Below are 17890 nucleotides of genomic sequence, written 5' to 3' on the forward strand. Positions count from 1 at the left end.
GTCTAGAGAGTGACAACAAACGTGGGCTGAGAGGAGGAAGCAGGTAGGCTGAGAAAATCCCGTCCTCTTTCAATAAGTTTAAATGAGCTCTCCCATTTGATTTTCCTTGATCATCTAGCGGTGGGTGCGTGGGATGGCCAGGGGCAGGGGGCCACTTTCTCCAGGTCTGCTTTGTCACTTTTATCCCCAGGGCTCTCTAGGCCAGAGATAGCCTAATTGGTGTCCTGCGTGGAAGGAGCTGGCAGCTGAGCTCTATAGAAGCAAGGCTTAAGGGTTTCTTCCATTGTGCCAGCCTACGTAACCCTCACTATTCCCTGTCCCCAGCCCGCAGTTTGAACCAAAGGCAAAAACTGGAGGGGGTCCGCTTGGTACATCTGGCTGTTTGGGAAAGTTCCAGGGAGGCAGTCATCATGGTAATCGAATACATCCGTTAAACCCAACAGATTCTTTTCAATCACGGGCAATACGTGCACACACACACGCGCACGCGCGCACATACACGTGCAAACACGCACGCACACACGCACACACATGCACACAGCACGGATACCATCGCCCGTCTCCGTGTACTATCCAGGGCTCGCTCTGGCCCCTCTGGCTCCTACAGTGTGAGGCAAAGCAAAAAATTTATTCAGTCCACAAGAATGAGGTTATGGGGGATGAAGGAAACCAGAGGGGGTGGACAAGCATGCTGGTGAACTTGAATGTGTGCCAGAGAAGGGGGCAGAAGGGCTTTGAAGGCAAGAGTCCTATAGGGATGCTAATCGGGAGTATTTTTTTGTGATTATTCTGGGTCTCTTTCTCTCACTGGGACGCACACAAAACTGTGACGTGGGATGGGAGCCTCCCGGCTGTTCACATATTGCCTTTGGAAAAGAGGTCAGTGGTAGAGAAAAGCTTTCTGCCCAAGCCTTTCAGAGAAATCATCGCTTGCACTGGATTAAGGTTCAAAGGGAAAATTTAGGCTAGAATTTAAGAATCTTTCAGGCTAAAAGTACTATAAAATTATAACAGGTGCTAAGAGTATTAGTAATATATTCTAGGCCTCTTAAAATGTATAAGATGGTAAATGCCTTATCATTAGATGGACTCAAAGAGATAAAGAATGACCACCTGCGTGGTCAAGACTTTGTTGGGAAATAAGATCTTTGCAGCTGTAATCAAGTTCAAACGAGGTCATACTGGACTAGGGCGGCCCCAAATCCAATGAGTGGCATCCTTCTAAGGAGGCCATGTGAGCACACACATGCACACACACGCACGTGCACGGAGAAAAGATGGTTATGTGAAGACAGAGACAGAAATTGGCATGATGCAGCTACAGACTAAGGGGGCACAACCAGGAGCTGGCAGAAGCAAGGGAATCTTCTTCCCTGGAGACTTCAGAGAGAGCAGGGCTCTGCCGATCCCAGATTTCCAACTTTTAGCCTCCAGCGCTGTGAGAGAAGAAATTGTTGTTTTCAGTCACCCAGCTCCTGGTTGTTTGTTCTGAAAAATCTTAAGAAATTAACACAGGGTAAGACCAAATGGCCTGGAGGGTCTCTTTCCGCTGCAATAGCTATGGTCCGAAATTTGTGAGGGTTTTTCTTTGTTGGGAGGTGATAAGGCAGCATCACTCTGGACTGATTGCCATGTGGTCTGATCATAAGAGAGAAGCATGGCTGCAGATGACAAGTGGGGAAGTGTGAAAGCCACCGTGGTCCCGTACAGAAAGCGCCAACTGGACCCGCCTCTCCCCAGGAAAGGGTACGGTTTTGTCATGCTATGAAATTCTCTTGCACAGCCTCTCCCTTCCTCCTCCTCCTCGTCCATGAAAGTGGGAAACAACGGCGTACTTTGTGCTTGCTCTAGGGGAAGGGAACCAGACCCCGGTCCCCAAGGCTGTCAACTGGGATTCCTGACTCAGGAGCGCGATTCATTCCCAAACAATTAAGATAATCCAATCAACATCGCAGACGACACACACTAATGCCATTAGAGGCAAAATCTCTCTGGGCGATGTAGGGAGGGGGAGATAGGGTCATAAAGCACAGTGGGCTCAGCCTCAAGGTCACTGTGTTCTCCTAGACAGAGTTACCCAAGACAGGTAGTTCCAAGGCAATGCCAGTGCCCTTAAGAGGCAGACACCAGTGGGAGACCGTGGCCAAAAGTAAGGATGGAATATGTTCAAAGGAAATAGAACCATCCAGAGACTTGAAGGACAACCCAGACAACGCCATGAACAGTGCATGGGGCTAGACTCAGGAGACCTGGTTTTGATCCCGGCTTCTCCATTGCTCAGCTGCATCCCCTTGGGCAAAGCACTTAATCTCCTAAACCTCAGTGTTTCATTTGAAAACAGGGACAATTACCCAACCTCCTCTCTTGTTATGTTCTTCTGAAGACCAAAACGTATCAGGATGCAATGCTGCCCACTTTGCAGAGGAGGAAAAAGAGGCCACCTGACTTCCGCAAGGCCACGCCACCAGTGAGTGAGTGACAGACAGGGGCTATCAGAGTAACTGCCCTGTAAATAGCACTTTCGCTTGTGCCAAACACCGTGGTTTACAAGACTCTCGTTTCACGCTCATGACGACACCATGATGTTCACATTCTTTTCCTGCTTTACCACTGGGGGAGACTGAAGTTAGCAAGAAGTTAAGTAATTTTGCTGAGACCACAGAGGAATCAGTACCAGAGCAGCCAGGAATCAAACTCACTCTGAAATCAATACTCTCAGCAACTGCAATTGAACCCGGAAATCTTTTTGGTATATATCTACCTGCTTCTAACGTACATGAAAACTTTGCCCAGGGTAACTGGCGATACATATTATTATATTAATTATTGGTATTAACTGTTAAATATTATTGCGGTAAGACAAGTGAACCTTAGTCTGAGTTTGAAACTCATCAAAACACAGAGGTGATTCTCAAGTCCTGGGATGAGGTGGATACAGAAATTGCAAAGTAATTTAGCATGGTCTTCTATCAGGTTTTTTCCTGAGCACATCAGTCAACAAGGAAGAGAGGATAGTACTTTGTTTAAATAAGGCTAGAGGTAAGGGCGCCTGGGTGGCTCAGTCAGTTAAGTGTCCGACTTCAGCTCAGGTCATGATCTCGTGGGTCCGTGAGTTCGAGCCCAACATCAGGCTCTGTGCTGACAGCTCGGAGCTCAGAGCCTGGAGCCTGCTTCAGATTCTGTGTCTTCCTTTCTCTCTGCCCCTTCCTCACTCATGCTCTCTCTCTCTCTCAAAAATAAATAAGCATTGCAAAAACTAAGGCTATGGTAGAACAGGTAACAGTGAAACTAAAGGCGTCTCTAATGCCTCAAAGGAGGAGACCTTGGGCCTCCTGCCATTTCCTGTGTTATCATGCTCTGTGAAAGTCCCAGGTCAGTGGGGCAGTGCTGGATGGCTCTTGGGGTAAGCCTTATAGAGGAACATCCATGAGGATGTTTGTCAATCCATGTACACAGGAAACCCCAGCATCGGAACCAAGATCTTCCAACGTTTGGCTTTGGGCAGACTGAAGAAAATTTGGGGTGAAGTAGTTACCGATGGTAAAGAACTTTCACCTCCAGGGTAAGACACAAGAGAAACATATACCTCGTTCCTTGCCCGGAAGGAATTTGCAATCCGATGAGAAAAACCAAATGCTGAAGTTAAGCACGCAGATTCATACCAGGAGAGATCAGAGAGGATTGCAACAGAAATGCAGCACAGCAGAACAGGAAAGGACCCAGGACCCGGAATTAAAACATCTGAGTTCTAGTATCTCCTCTGCCACTCCCCAGACATGTGATTGACGCATTACTTAACCTCTCTGAGATAAGGTTACCTTTAACATCTCTAAAGTGGGTTAAAAAAAAAAATGGCAGATCCATTAGGGAAGGAATTGAGCAAACATTGATTAAGTGGCTTTTCTATACCAAGCTTTCAGAACGTAGGAACAAGATTGCAAATTCTTATGCTCTGTGTGAGCATAAAGTGCCCTTAGCAAAGGTTGGCAAAGAGATTGTAAAAGAGATGGGTCTTGAGAAGGTCCTGGAGATTGCTGAGGCATTGGATGGCTGGGGGAACATGAAGGGGAATGACACATTCCAGACTGCAGCGACAACAACACAGGCAGAAGTTCGGGGCATAAAATGAGCTTAGCGATTTCAAGGAACTGACGGAGAACCCGAATGCCTGCAGCAGGTGGGTAGGAGAAGTTGGAAATAGGTTGTGCACAGAGGGTAGGGCAAGACTCTGAAAAACCTTGAAAGATGGCCTCCATATCCTCTGATATTATGGTTATGGGTGTTATTTTTATTCAAGGGAAGGAGAAAAGGAAAGAAATGCATGCTGTTCACCCAAACATCAGGACATTCTGTTCCTCTGTGATTGTGCTTCGTGAAAATACTCTCCAGCAAAAAAGAAAAAGAATGATTAAGGGAAAAAATATAACTAGAGCCACATTCATTTCAACTCCACTGAAAGCACAGCAGGAGGAAGTCGCTGTGTTTGCCAAACTCCAGAAAGAGACACAATTGATGGGGGGCGGGGGTGGGGGGAAGGGGGAGAGGGGAGGGGGGAGGGGATGGGCGATGAGGAGGGGGTCCAGCTTTGTTTTATGTTTTATCCTCCCAAGATGTTGTAAATAATGGCAAGGTATAGTGCACGGAAGGGGAAATTACTCTGACAGGGCCCTTTTAGGGAGGAAAATGGAACTAAATGTACATTCTGTTATTCCTGATCTTTCATTCAACCCCCCATTTACGTGGGGGCTCCCCGGAGCTGATGTTTCCCCTTTGCTGTCACACGTAGTCACTGACTGGAGCCCATCATTTCAAAATAACGGCCTGCAAGTCTTCCCCTGTCGTGATTAATACGGGGTAATAATCATTAGCCACACTGAAAACTGCAGCGAGGTACCTCCGCCAGGCTGCCCAGCTTTATGGAAGCCAGGAAAGTTCCCCGTCACTCCACCAGGGGGGGGTGATGTTCCCCGTGAAACCTAAGAAGTCTTTCTGCTCTCAGCTTCTCCAGGAGGCCAGGACCTGGGGCTCCTCACCCCAGGCGACAGCCTGGGCTGGGACTCGCCCTGAAGCCAGGACTTTGCAGAACCATGCAAAAGGAATCCCGTGGGTAAGACAGGAGGCTGGAGCTCCAGGGGGGTGGGGGAAGAAGAGAGAAGGTGAATATATACCTGATCCTCCCCTACTCTCCACCTTTGAAACATCAGGAAATATTGTCAGCTGAATGGATCGAAGGGGCTGGAGCCACCCGTGACTCAGGAAGATTCATAACACCAGAGCCTTGAACAGAAGAGTTTATCAAAGGCAGGCGGAGAGAGAAATCATCGCACTCGAGACAATTCAAAGGCAAAACCCTGTTTCTCAGCTCTGTCCCTGTATTGCACTCCCTCGTCAATGTTTTGGGCACTGGGCTTTCTTAGCCATTACAAGGGGGCTTTCTGTGTGTCCCCATCCTTCCTCTCTTCTCCAGGGAGAGAGGTGGAGTGACAGTACAGCTGTGCTAGGAGAGGGGAGAGCATGAGGTCTAATTCTTGCTTCTTCCGGAGGGGGGCACCGGGGCCAGAGAGGGAGGGGACTCACACAAGGTCGGGGGAATGGCAGAGGCAGGATCGGAACCCAGATCGCCTGACTCCCGAGGGAGGGGGCTCCAACCTCTGGCTTTTGCTGGAAATAACAGTCTTTTCATTTAGATCTCGTAAATAGAAGCCATTTCAGAAAGCCTAAACAAATAAAAACCAAAAACCGTGCTGTGACCCCAGAGGGAAGGAGGAGGAAAGTCAGAAGAGAAAGATAGACACAGAGCATTGCTCTTGCTTTCTTTCCTTCCCATGTCACACTCTACCTGGGACATCCGGCGAGAGGCTGTTTCACAAAAGGGGTAATAACAAGCGTGGGTCTTTCTTGCTAGGAATTCAAAACTCAGAAGACAGGAAGCAATGTGAAAGGGTCTCATTCCAGTGCCCGTTCCCTGTTTGGTGAAGTCGGTGAGGATGCTGGCCAAGAGCTTGCACCACTTCTGGATTTTTCTTTTCAGACCTCGATGGTTCACACCCTGTCCTAAATCTATGGCATTGAAGCAGGCACTGGGATCTGCGCCTGGCTGGCAGGGTATTGGAGTCACTTAAGCAGTGGGTTTCTTTATTTTTGCATCAGGGCAACGCATCTGACCCTCCGACAGCCTCCTCTCCGGGTGAGGTCCCACCTACCCACCCCTGCAGGGCCCTGGAGCAGCCCCCCGCATGTGTGGCTTGAGTCCTCCCAGACTGCCCCCACCAGCTGCTGCTCTGCCCTGCCTGACAGCAACCCAGAGACAGGCCCCCAGGGCCAGCGTTAGCACACCCGGGCTCCGGACCCGTGGCGGGGCTGGCCGCTATGTTAGGGACCCCACATACCAGTCGGGAAAGAGAAGCCGGAGGCTGGGGGCAGACGGAGGGAGAGTAAAATGTTCTGTCCCTGAAGAGCCTGCCGTTAGATGCGAGAAGAAATTCTGCTATCATTCTTGTCTTTCTTTCTCCCCTAATTAGGAAGAGATGTAAGTTCAACTCTGTTGGGGTTTGTAGGGCACAGGTGCAATCAAGAGAAGGCAGACACCGGTGTTTTTCTCACCCTGCTGCCTGTGGGTTCCCACGAAGACGGTCTGGCAGGCCCTCTCTAAGGGGTGGGGGCGACACCCGTGACACCCGATTATCCCATTACTTTGAAAGGTAGGCGTGGCCACCTACATGGTGTTGTGCAGGGCAGAGGTGACAGAAGCTAGCGGGGATTTGCACGTGCTGGCAACTTGGTTCCCCTGGGCCGGCTCTCATTGTGAAACACACACACCCTGGAACATGGGGGAAGAATTGAGCTCATTAGTATGATTGTTTATACTAATCACGAGAACAGCCACAACATGCTCTCCTATGCAAGAGACAATGACACTCCTGACCCTCAGTCGGGCTGAAGCTTTCTGTGACTCAGCGTGAAACTGCAGGAGCCCCCCCTGCTGCAGGGACTCCCAGCCCCTGGTGGGCAGGGCGTTGGGCGCAAAGAAGCCCGGCTGCTCCCACTTCCCGGCCTTGGAGGTACGGACTCTCACGTCTTCGTCACCTTCGCCTCCTCGCCAGACAACAAAACTGGAGAAGATGGGTGTCCGGCCAACCGAGGTTCGGGCTCTGATCACACCATGTGTTACCCGGGTGGCCTTGGGACCCGCGGCTTGACTTGCAGGTCGCCAGGTTCTGCGTCTGTAAAATGGGCCAATAGTACTCACCTGGAAAGATTTCTGAGGATGATGCCACACGTGGGTGTTCTGCCAAGCACCGTGGTGGGAACAGGGGGGGCACCCGCCGAAGCCGGCCCTTCCCATTCTACTTGGGTGACCGTAAGCAACAAGGGAAGGTATCATTTAATCTAAATAAAGAAACCTGAGTGAAATGATCACTTGCTATCGGTTCTGAGAGTTTCGGATCTCAAAGGAACCAACCGCGCTGGCTTCATCCAGCCTCGCTCCCACGGCCCCGGGCGTGCCCGCCGCCATCAGACTGAATCTCTCAGAGAGCCTGGCCAGCTCAGTTCCAGCCAAAGCTCTGAGAGCGACTGTCACCTGAACCACCCTGGGCCACCGAAGCCAGGGAGGGCAGTGCGGGGCTTCCTGGCTAGCAAGCAGGCAAGGACCCCCCCCAAAACGTAACTTTGTAATACATCTCCGGCCACCAGGGTCCATGCCTTTCTAATTCCTACACAGTAGAGGAGTGTTCACGGGGGCACCCTGGCCACTCCCACTCTTCTCTGCCCGCCTGGAAGGTGTGGGTGTGTGTGCACTGCCCTGCAGTGAGTGCCAACTCCAATGTGGGCGTGTCTTGTGACTCCCTGGGGGAAGGTAAGTGGGAGGGTCTCTTTTGATCTGTAGCATTTCCCGGCAGAGACATGGGAGGGAAAGAGCCCCAAAGTGATAGGGAGACCATGCAGCCACCCTGTAAGCAAAAGGGTACTTCTAAGGAGCCCAGTTCTTTTCCCTGGAAAACCAAACAAGAGAATGAACTACAGTTAACAGCAGTGGAGAAGTAAGTTTGGCTCTGGAAGAAACTTCTAGATTTTAAGACAACGTCCCCATATGCTTGCCTGACTCTCCCGGATTCACAGCCAGTATCTTATTTGATTCTTGTGAAGCAGAGGATACAAGGCACGGGATATTGTTTCCACTTTCTAGATGAGGAAAGGGAGGCACCGAGAGGCTTCGCCAGAGATTATGTGACCCAATCGACGGTATCTCCTCTTTTTTGGAATCTCTTAGAAAGAATAGAGGAGGAAGGCCCTTTGTCAGACTCTCAGTGCCAGGCGCAGAACAGCAGCCAAAGTCATGAGCAGAGGACCTCACCCAGCCCTCACCCTCCGCGCTCGATGCCCAGCAACGGTCCACACTCCTGCCCTGACCCCTTACCTTGCCCATTCGCAGGATTCTTGCAGATTGTTCCAGGGAATCATTAGGTAGGTGTAGGCTGCGATTGGTTGGGCCTCACAGAGAATATTCTCCTCTCAGAGCAGCATACTCGATGCGTGGGGGCGGGGAGGGGGCTTAGGGAAAGAGGGCGAGGTATACAGGACATAAGCTCAGCTTGTGCGAGGTTTAGCGAGAAAAAGAGTGAAATCCTGCCTTGTTTGATCTGGAGCCTTAACAGGCTCGCTACTGTTTAAAGTACACAGGAAAGCAGGATTTGTGAAGAGATGAGAGGGGAGGCGAGAGGGGGGTGACATCTTTATGAATGGTACTGAGGATCCCGGAGCAGGTGCCCTGCGGCTGCGTCCTGGGCCCATGTCCCCACCGCCCAGCCCGGGGCTCAGCACTCTGGCACCCCGGCGGCCTCTCCTCCATTCACCGGACTTGGCCCACACACTCCGGTTTGGCCCGTCAGACCAATCCCTTTGTTCCCAACAATGTGGGGGGCAGAGGAGGCTGCTGCTTCTGCACTGTGGCCGCCCCACAGCGTCTGCCGAGCAAAGGTGAAGCACAGCGTGGGAGACAGAGCAGCCCCCCCCACAAGGGAAGCGTGTCCCTGCCTTGAAATGGGAAGTCTCAGGGTCAGGGCAGGTGAAAGATGATGCTGGAGTAGAGACAGCTCGAGTTGGTGGCGGCATCGGGGACCTCAACTTTGGGAGCTACGTGCAACCCTGGCTACAGACCATGCACCGCCCAAGTGTCACCCGTTGGCAAGCATGAGCCCCTGACCTCTGACCACCGGTCCTCCGGTCACGCAGCGTCCCAGGCCCAACCCCCATCACACTCAAGGCACCCTAAATATATGCGCACACACACTGGCGGGCAGCGTTCCCATGCGAAACGCTGATGGCTTGCCACCCCCCTCCCACCTCTGAAAGGGAGCCGACTTCATGCTGAAAGCCTGCCAAAGTGTGGCTGGCTTCCAGCACCAAAAATACCTCCCGTGATTCGAGGGGCTACCGCCCTGGCATCTATTTGTGGGGCTGGAGCTGGTGCTGCGGCAGAGACAGGACTCCCTCTGGGGATCGGCTGGTGGCCCATTTGGGTTCATTCTCCCCAAAGTCGGCGGCCCGTCTTCAAGGGCCTGAGGAGGCCTGCTCAGCCAGACTTGCCCTCTGCAGGAGAAAGACTGACTCACTTCTCCCAGAGAAAACTCAGCTCCATTTCTAGAATGCTGTTGCCCGGTCCTTTACCACTTATCTGATCTTCCTCCCCAAGTCACCCATCTAGTGACAAGAGAAGAAGAGTCCTAGGGCCTGGAATGATAATGCAGCAGCCACAGATGACTTTGCAGGGGTGAGTTTCCAGGAGCACTGTGGCCATGGCAGGGGTGGGTGGGTCAGGGTGGAGGAGAACCCTGTTGAACTTAAAAGGATTTTCTAAAGATGACGATTTGGCATAAGACAAACAGATGCCCATCCATCCATCCATCGATTCATCTATTCATTTGGTAAGTATGTATTAAGCACCCACGACTTGCCCGGAACTGTGCTAGGCTGTGACTATCTGTCCTTGTGGAAATAAGGATGGACCACAAGGCATTGGCAAAGGCTCCGTGAGTCCCCAAGGGCTATGGGTTTGACATCGGCTGGACAGGATGAGGAAGAAGACATTAAGGGCCAGATAGATATCAGGAAACTTGAGTTCCTGAAAGACACAGATCTGAGGGTATGGAACGTATTGGCACGATTATTAGCACGATTTCTTAAAAAAAAAAAAAAAAACGTGTGGAAGAGATCATCATGTACGGTATACAATTCCATTAAAAGAAGAAATCTCATAAACTTATTGTTGATAAATAGTATTTGTAGAATGTATGAGTGAATACCCAGTGATCAAAGGGATGTGCTTACTGGAGCACCTTTAAAGACCAAAGGCTCATGTATATTGTCATTGCCGCATGGGGTGTTATATTTAAATACAAACTTGAACTCGAGTTGTCCTTTTTTTAATTCCCGAGATATATTGTCATAATTACGTGCTTCACTAATAAGACCCATGTTTGTTCTAGCCTATTGGGACTAAAAATATGAACAAATCTTTCCATTTTAATGATACGATGAATTCTTCTGGCACTTTTACATGGATCTATTTTAAGTCCACCAAATATCTGAAGATTGAAGGTAGAAATTCCCATCTTACAGGTGGACGTACTGAGGCCCAGAAGTGTTAAGTATGCTTCATCCAGGGCACCGCCCAGTGGACCGGGTTAGCGTTCTTCTGTTATGCTGACCACAAGTACTCCCATCACCTCACAGGACTCAGATCTTAGACCAAGTCCAGTGACAATGGGGAACCTTGGTGACGTTGTGTCACGCTGCCCCCTCTGTGTTCTCCTACCTGTCTTCTCTCTCTCTTCCTTCTGTCTTCCTCTGTCTTCATTCGGGAAGCATAGGGGAGACTAAGGATGAAGGATAGAGTGAGTGCAGGGGTCTGTTTCATTTTATTCTTTCTTACTCTTCATTCTAGGATTTATTTCTGGACTGTGGATGGGGGACATAGTATTAAACAATTATTTAAATTGTATATTAATCTTCCCAAGATGTGATTAAATTGAAGTATGGGGAAGAGATGTGACCCCACCCCCCCACCCCCCCCCACCCCCGCCTTCCAGGGTCACACAGCATTTGATTTAAAACCAGAAGGTCCTCATTTTCAGCCTCAAGCTTTATCAGCTGGATATTTTCAACCCTACCTCTGGCTCTCTTGGGTGTAGTGGCCAGACTGATGTTCCATGTATGCAACAAATGGGAGAAATGTTGCTCCAAAATCTTCCACCATCTTCTTGAAATCATATTCTTTACTAAATTGTGGTTTACATACAGTCTGCTCAGAGATAAGAGGGTAGACCAGACGGTCTGGATGGGGAGACAAGATCTACTTATAAAGAGAAATAAATAATAATACAGGGTAACTTATGATAATTGCCTGGAGGGGTGCCAACAATAAATGCTAAAGAAGTTCAAAAGAAAAAAGCAGGTATGGATCAGGGAAAACAGCTTAGACAGATTCTGGGTGGCTCCCCAGGACACAACCAGGAGACACTGGTGAAAGTCACAGGGACACAAATTTCAGCTAATTACAACGGTGAAAGAACTTTTGAAGCATTAGCTAATTTCTGTAGATGAAGTAACGTCTAAATATTCCTGCGCACACACCCTATACTGTGTTGAATGGACGATTTGCACGACCACCTGTGAGTCTAAATTTCTAACCACCACCAACCCCTTTTTCTAAGCTCCTGCTCTGAGAATTTCAAGCGGTTTCCCTCCAGGGTTTCCGGGAGTGATTTTTTTTTTATTTTTTTATTTTTCCTATTTATACCACTGAGGACTGTGGCCACGAGAGGGCAGTAGATGGAGCTTATCAGAATACTTGAACATGTTGAGTAAACTCGAGTGTGCTCTAATGACCAGCAGGGACTACGCAGATCCTGCGAACTCACTGGGGTCCAGCTTGCAGGCCTCTTTTGGAAAGCAGAGTCCAGGCCCTGCAGACTTACTGAGACTATATGGCACGGAATCAATAGTCGTAAAAGCACCGAGGCATTGCCATCCGGAATCCAGAAACCTCTCACCTTAGGTTATTAAAATAAGTTATCTTACCTCCACCTCTCTGATTCCCCTACCAGGCAAGCTCCCAGAGCCTGAATCTGGAAAGCGCCTCTCTGGTCCGCCCCCCCACCCCACCCCACCCCACCCACCCACGCATGCCAGATGCCCAGGATCCCTAACAGAGCTGGAAGCTCGAGCTTCAGAGCAAGGCTCATCTTTGCATTATGAAAATAATAATTAATAACAACAACTTCAAACCTCATTTGACAGCTCGTTGGCTTTTTGAAATTCACCAGCAGAGGAAATTTGCTCCCACCAATTCCGAGACCTTCTTCTCAACCTCATTAGCCAAGGCCCTTTCCTCCCCACTCACCCCTCACTTATATTAAAGATGAAGAAGCGGGGTGTGTGTGTGTGCAGGAATGGGGGGGGGGGGGTGACAGGTGATGCTGGGGGCGGGGGGGGTGGGGAAGCACATCCTCACTGCCCTCACCTACTCTGCTTGAGTCCTGAGCTCCTCACACCCGAGGCTAAACCACCTGAGCTCTCAAGGCCTCCACCCGAATCCCCAGGCCCTGGCAGATTTTCCTTGCCCCCTTGGCCACTTAAGGTGGCCGGCGGGTCCGGGCTGAGCTGGGCGCAGGGCGGGCAGCCTGGCGGCCTCCCCGCGCCAAACCTGATTCTCCTTTGTTGACAGCTGGAGGAGGAGGAGGCGGTCCCGGCGGGCGGGGGCAGGGGCGAGGGGGGTTGGGGCGGGGGGCTGGCGGGCGCAGCGGTGCCAGCGGCGGGCGCGGCCCCGGCCCGGCGGGCGCGGCCGGCAGGGAGAGGGTTAACGCGCGCGGCCTCTATGATAATGAGCTGCATGGTAATATAGGGAGGCCGGCGCTGAGGGCTCAGCCGCCGCCGCCGCCGCCGCCGCCGCCGCCGCCGCCGCCGCCGCCGCCACCGCCACCACCGCCGCCGCCACCGCGGGAGCCGGAGCTGCCGGGCGCAGCGGCGTCCGCGCCAGACTGGAGCGGGAGGGTGGCCGAGCGCAGTTGCTGGGAATTTGTCAGCCGGGAGGGCGAGCGGTCGGGAGAGAGACCCCGCGAGCTGGGGAGCGGTGGGGAGCGCGAGCGCCGGAGCGAGCCGAGCCAGCCCCGAAATAGCTCTAGAAAGCCAGGTTCCCGGAGGAAATGGGACTGTGACCGAACCGGGGAGCAAGAAGGGAAGGAAGCGCCGGGCTTGCTGATGTCAGAGGAGCCCGTAAAGTCGCGCTGGAAAAATCTGAAGGCAGCCGGGGCTCTGCTGCTTCCCCAGGAGAGACACCGCCAGCCACCCCCACACGCCCCCTCGGCGCCTCCGGGTTCCCCCCGCGAGCCGGCGACAGCGCGCCGCGGGGCTGCTGCGGGGCGACGGGGGACTGAGGGGCGCGCGGACCGGAGACCGAGGGGCCACTTCAGGAATACAGATAAGTGGCTGGCGGCTGGACGTGGATTTTAATGAATTTGGACTCCATGTGGATTTGGTCGTCCCCGTGATTGGGAGCTGCGGGCAGCGAAAGGGGCAGCGCGCCACCCTCGGCAGCCGGCGGCCGAGGCGGACGGGCCGAGAGCGGAAGGACAGACCGACGTCGCCGAGCTGGGTAAGCGGCGCCTGGGGCCGGGCGCTCCGAGTCGCCGGCGTCCTCCGCCCCTCTCCCCCGAGCGCGCGCCGCTGCCGCGGCCGTCTGCCTGGTCGGGGTCCCGGGCCCGAGCCCCGGGGCTCGGCTGCGGCGCGCGAGTCCCCGCGCGGGCTCGGCCACTTTCGCGGGCCGGAACGCGGCGTGCGCGCGGGTGCGGGCGGACTCGGAGCCGCCGCCTCCAGCCCCCGGCTTCCCCGCCGGCCACCGGCTCCTGGCGGCGAGGGCGCTCCGCGGCGCGGCTCAGGCACGCACCTGCTGGCACTCTGCGGCTTTCGGGAGCACGGAGGCGGCGGGGCTGTCCCGAGAGCTGGCGCCCAAAGCGGGCCTCGGTGGCAGGAGCAAAGGGAGCCCGAGGCCACTGTGGCCAACGCTCCATTTGGGGGCGTTCACTCTGGTGCCGGAGTCCCTGGCGGCCGCTGGCTGTTCCTTCCGATCGGGGGACTCGGGAATGGAAGGGGAATGCATCCTCTGCGCGGGGTCCCCGAGGTTCAGGGAGCGATTTCAAGGCACTGAGTGGGGAGAAGTGCTCCATGACCCTCTCCGTGCTCCCTCGTGGTCAAGCACCCATCCACACCATCCTCTGGTTTGAGCAGCCCGAGAGGATTGGGGGCTGAGGTAGGAGCTTGCCCAGGGAGGGAGAAGCTCCTTACAAACCATTTGAAAAGATTTCCCTCCAAGTGTTCCTTCTTGCCCCACCCCACAAGTGATGTAGGGATCTTAGAACATTCTAGCTCTCTTTCTCCATCCCACAGGTAGTCTCTGTAAATGGTACTCATGGTCTGGATGGGCCAAGAAGAGAGTCGCCAGAAACTGCCATTCCAGGACCGTGGCAAATGTCCACCTGTTTGGCATGACCCTTGCTTTAGCAGGACCTGCCTGCTCAAACTCAGCTCTGAGTGATAGATCATGGGGGACGGGGTGGGTAAAAGACTTGGAAGCAGTTAAGTCAGTTAAGAGGCTAGGAATGAGAGCCCCATGAAATGGGCAGTGGAATCTGATCAGGTCTCCTGTAGGAATGTAAGATCCTAGGGTAACAGTGGCATGCCAGAAGCGCCTATGGAAGGGAGATAGCAGGGACAAGACCAGTTTGAAGTCGGAGGGGGGGGGGGCTGCCAGCTGGAGCTCGCGGCAGTGGCGTGGGGGCCTGGCAGATCACAGGAACCCACAAAAATTGTGAGATCCATTCATTCCCTTCCTGCTATTCCTAAGCGCGGTGGACAGGGTCTATGACCCGCTGAGTAAGATAGGTATCTGGGCTGGGCTGGGCTTTTAGGACTAGGAGTCAGGTTTAGCCCTCCCCTCCCCACACAGTAGCAGGCTCCTGTCTTGCTGGGCTTCTTTCCCAGACCTTGAAACTTCATTCTTCCCTCTGGGCAGGCCTTGGATTCTGGGGCCTTCAACAGAGCAACAGAGCCCCGGAAGAGATAGCTGTGGCTGGAGGAATTCAGCCATTCCTAATTGAAATGCACAACTTTTGTGCAATCACCCCGGAAAGCTCCTGGAGTTGCTCGCAGCAGCCCTCTCTCCTCTGACCTCCTGGCAAGAGAGGAGAATTCATTAACTTCCCCTTCACCTCGCACAGCACCGTTTGAACTAATTACCTGTGATCTCTCCTCCTTGGCCCGGGTTGGGGGGGGGGGGGGTGGTTTCTGGACGGGGGGTAGGGAGTGGAATGAGGAGAGGGGTAGGGAACCAAGGAAACTGAGAGCAATCTGTCAAGATGCCTTAGCAAGGTTGTTTTTCTTGTCCCTTCTTCCACCTGCATTACCTGAAAGAGCCTTTCCCCTCTGTCCGCCCAGCAACCCTCTTCAGGGACCTGCTGATAAAGGGAGGGCACTGCAAGCTGCCCTCTCTGCTCCCTCACTGTCCTCAGCAAATTGCATTAGGACAGGGCAAATTGGCTTGCAAAGCAGTTAAATGGAAATGACATGTGGAGCAATGTGCATTGGGGGTGAGGATTAGCAGGAAACGAAGGGGTAAAGTACCGGAAGGTCTCCTCTGCTGGAGAGTCCCCCCGAAACCCTTCTCTTTAACAGGACGGGAGGATTGGGGTATCCCACTGTCCGGAGCAGGGCAGAGGGGCTGGTTGGCCTTTGAACCCAAGTCCCCATGAAGAGCAAAGGGTGTTGTCCCATATCCGTCCCCTAAAAGAAACCATGTCAGTGCAAGGCTGGCGACTCCCCTTTCAGAGTTGGGCTGAGCACCTATCCCCATCCCCAAAGAGCCGGGAACCATCCACCCCCCAACACACTTGACCATCAAAAGCCGTAGGTGTGCTGAATGTAAAAGTTCACCGTCTGTTAGGCTGGAGTCTGCTTAAAACGAGGTTAAAAAGAAAACCCTCAAAGGGTTTTCTCCAGTAGGCCCCTTTCCCATTTGCAAATACTTGCGATGAGTCCGTTCATCTTTATTTCATGGGCATGTTACAAGAAAACCCACGAGCAGGAGGGGAAACCGGTGACACAGTTAAATAGACGAGGTGCCGGCTGACGGCAGACTAAACTCCCCAGCTCAGGTACTATGGAATATTTACACCGTTTGGGGGTGTATAGTCTCTGGCCTGCCTCCTTTGCTACAGCTGCCTCCCCAAAATATGAGCTTTGTTTTGGGGGCAGACGATTCCTGTCCCCACCAACCACAGCCCCCCCCCCCCCCCCCCCCCCCCACTCCTCAGCTGTCTCTCTGCATTGCCACACAGCTGTCTCCACGCACACAGACTGGGGCCCGATATACTTCCGTCTATCATGGCAAGTGGAGAGGTAGGGAGCAAGCCAACCAAACCAAGCCAACCCCCCCCCCCACCCCATTCTGATCATAAAGAGACGAGAGCATTGTGTTACAGTCTGTTAACTACAAATAATTCAGGACTGTCCCCAGGAAACTGCTGGAAACAGGCTCTGAGGTGCTGTCGTTTTGCAGCTTATCTGCACACCCACCCCCATCACTGCCACCCTCACCCAGGGGCAGTCTATTATCAATTCATTAGACGTGAATATTCTGTTTCTCCCCCTTCACATATGCTCTGTTCCAACAATGATGAATGGAACCGATTCCCTTATGGGAAACAGTTTTTTCACTTAGTTACAAAGATTTCATGCCTGATTAGAGTAAATGAAGGCTGGGTGTGCGTCCACTTCTTTTTTGGTCATTTCTAAAGGTGAGCCCTGTGGAGAAAAAGAAAGACAGTTCTTCCCGGGGTCAAACGGCCGGTTCCAAGGCACCCTGGGAGGGGTGGATGGTAAGAACGAGACACCCCTTTTCTCCTCGGCTTAGCCCTCGGGCTCTCTGGGGCCCCATTCCCTGGCACTGGGGCATATGGAACTTCTTTATCTAGCTCCGCACTGTTCCATCTGGAATTCGAGGGCAGAAATAGAGGCGAGAAAGTTCTTTGTTGGGGGGCAGGGTCCCTACCGGGTAAGAGTGTCAAGGAAGAGGAGGAAGGGAGGGTGAGAGCTGAATGAAAAGGCTCAGGCCTGAGCAGTGCAGAAGTTCCCTGCTCCTATGGTTGGTTAACCATTAACCCCCTGCCCTGCCCTGGCCAGATCTCCAGCTTGGGGGAAAGGATATGTCTCAGAAGCCCAGGAGCCCGGCAGGTGTTCTGTGACCCCCTCTGGCTCAGCAGAACATTTGTTCTGTCTCCTCTTCCTGCTCCAGCCGGAGGCACAGTCCTGGCCTCCGCCCACCCTCTCCCCTCTTCTTCCCTGGCAAGGGCACCCTCTGCCCACCCCCTGCCAGCTGTCCCTTCACCAGGCATCCCCTGTTGTTCGCGTGGCAGCACGCGTGTGTGACCGGGAAGCAGGGGGGATGGTGGGGCGAACTGATGGAGGGGAGCCAACTGGTTCCGCTCAAGACCCCAAAGCCAGAGCTCTAAACTCAGGTTATACAAGGTTTCGAGCATATGTATCAACCCGGGCCGCCCAAGTTCGCTTGGGGCATGGGGTCGGGGGGGAGTTTCTGTCCAAGTTCTCCAGGAACACTGGACTGTCCTAGTGCCCCTGGGATCTGGCTGGCGGGTCCCTATGTGGGCTCTTGGAGTAGGCCATTTGATCCCAGGCCACGTCAGAGCTTTTCCAGTTCCATCAGACCTGGCGTCTTGAACTTCAGGAAAACAAACAAACAAACAAAACAAACAAACAGCAGATGAACCAAGCACGCAGACCAGGAGTCAGGTGCACAGGGACAGACCCAAGTCCTGGT

The 17890-nt window shown here is 53.0% G+C and overlaps 1 protein-coding gene across 4 annotated transcripts in view; it reads left to right on the forward strand.

The window, feature by feature from the left end:
- Positions 1 to 12941: 12941 nt before the first annotated feature.
- PLXNA2 (plexin A2) overlaps positions 12942 to 17890 on the forward strand; it is a 207053-nt gene continuing 202104 nt past the window's right edge. The window contains exon 1 of one of the 4 annotated variants that reach the window (XM_058701456.1): positions 12942 to 13654. The gene's annotated coding sequence lies outside the window, so the exon portion shown is untranslated. The remainder of the gene's footprint in view (positions 13655 to 17890) is intronic. The other 3 variants (XM_058701455.1, XM_058701454.1, XM_058701452.1) reach the window with 3 other exon arrangements.

Source organism: Neofelis nebulosa, chromosome 15 (genome assembly GCF_028018385.1).
Source record: "Neofelis nebulosa isolate mNeoNeb1 chromosome 15, mNeoNeb1.pri, whole genome shotgun sequence".
NCBI classification, from domain to species: Eukaryota; Metazoa; Chordata; class Mammalia; order Carnivora; family Felidae; genus Neofelis; species Neofelis nebulosa.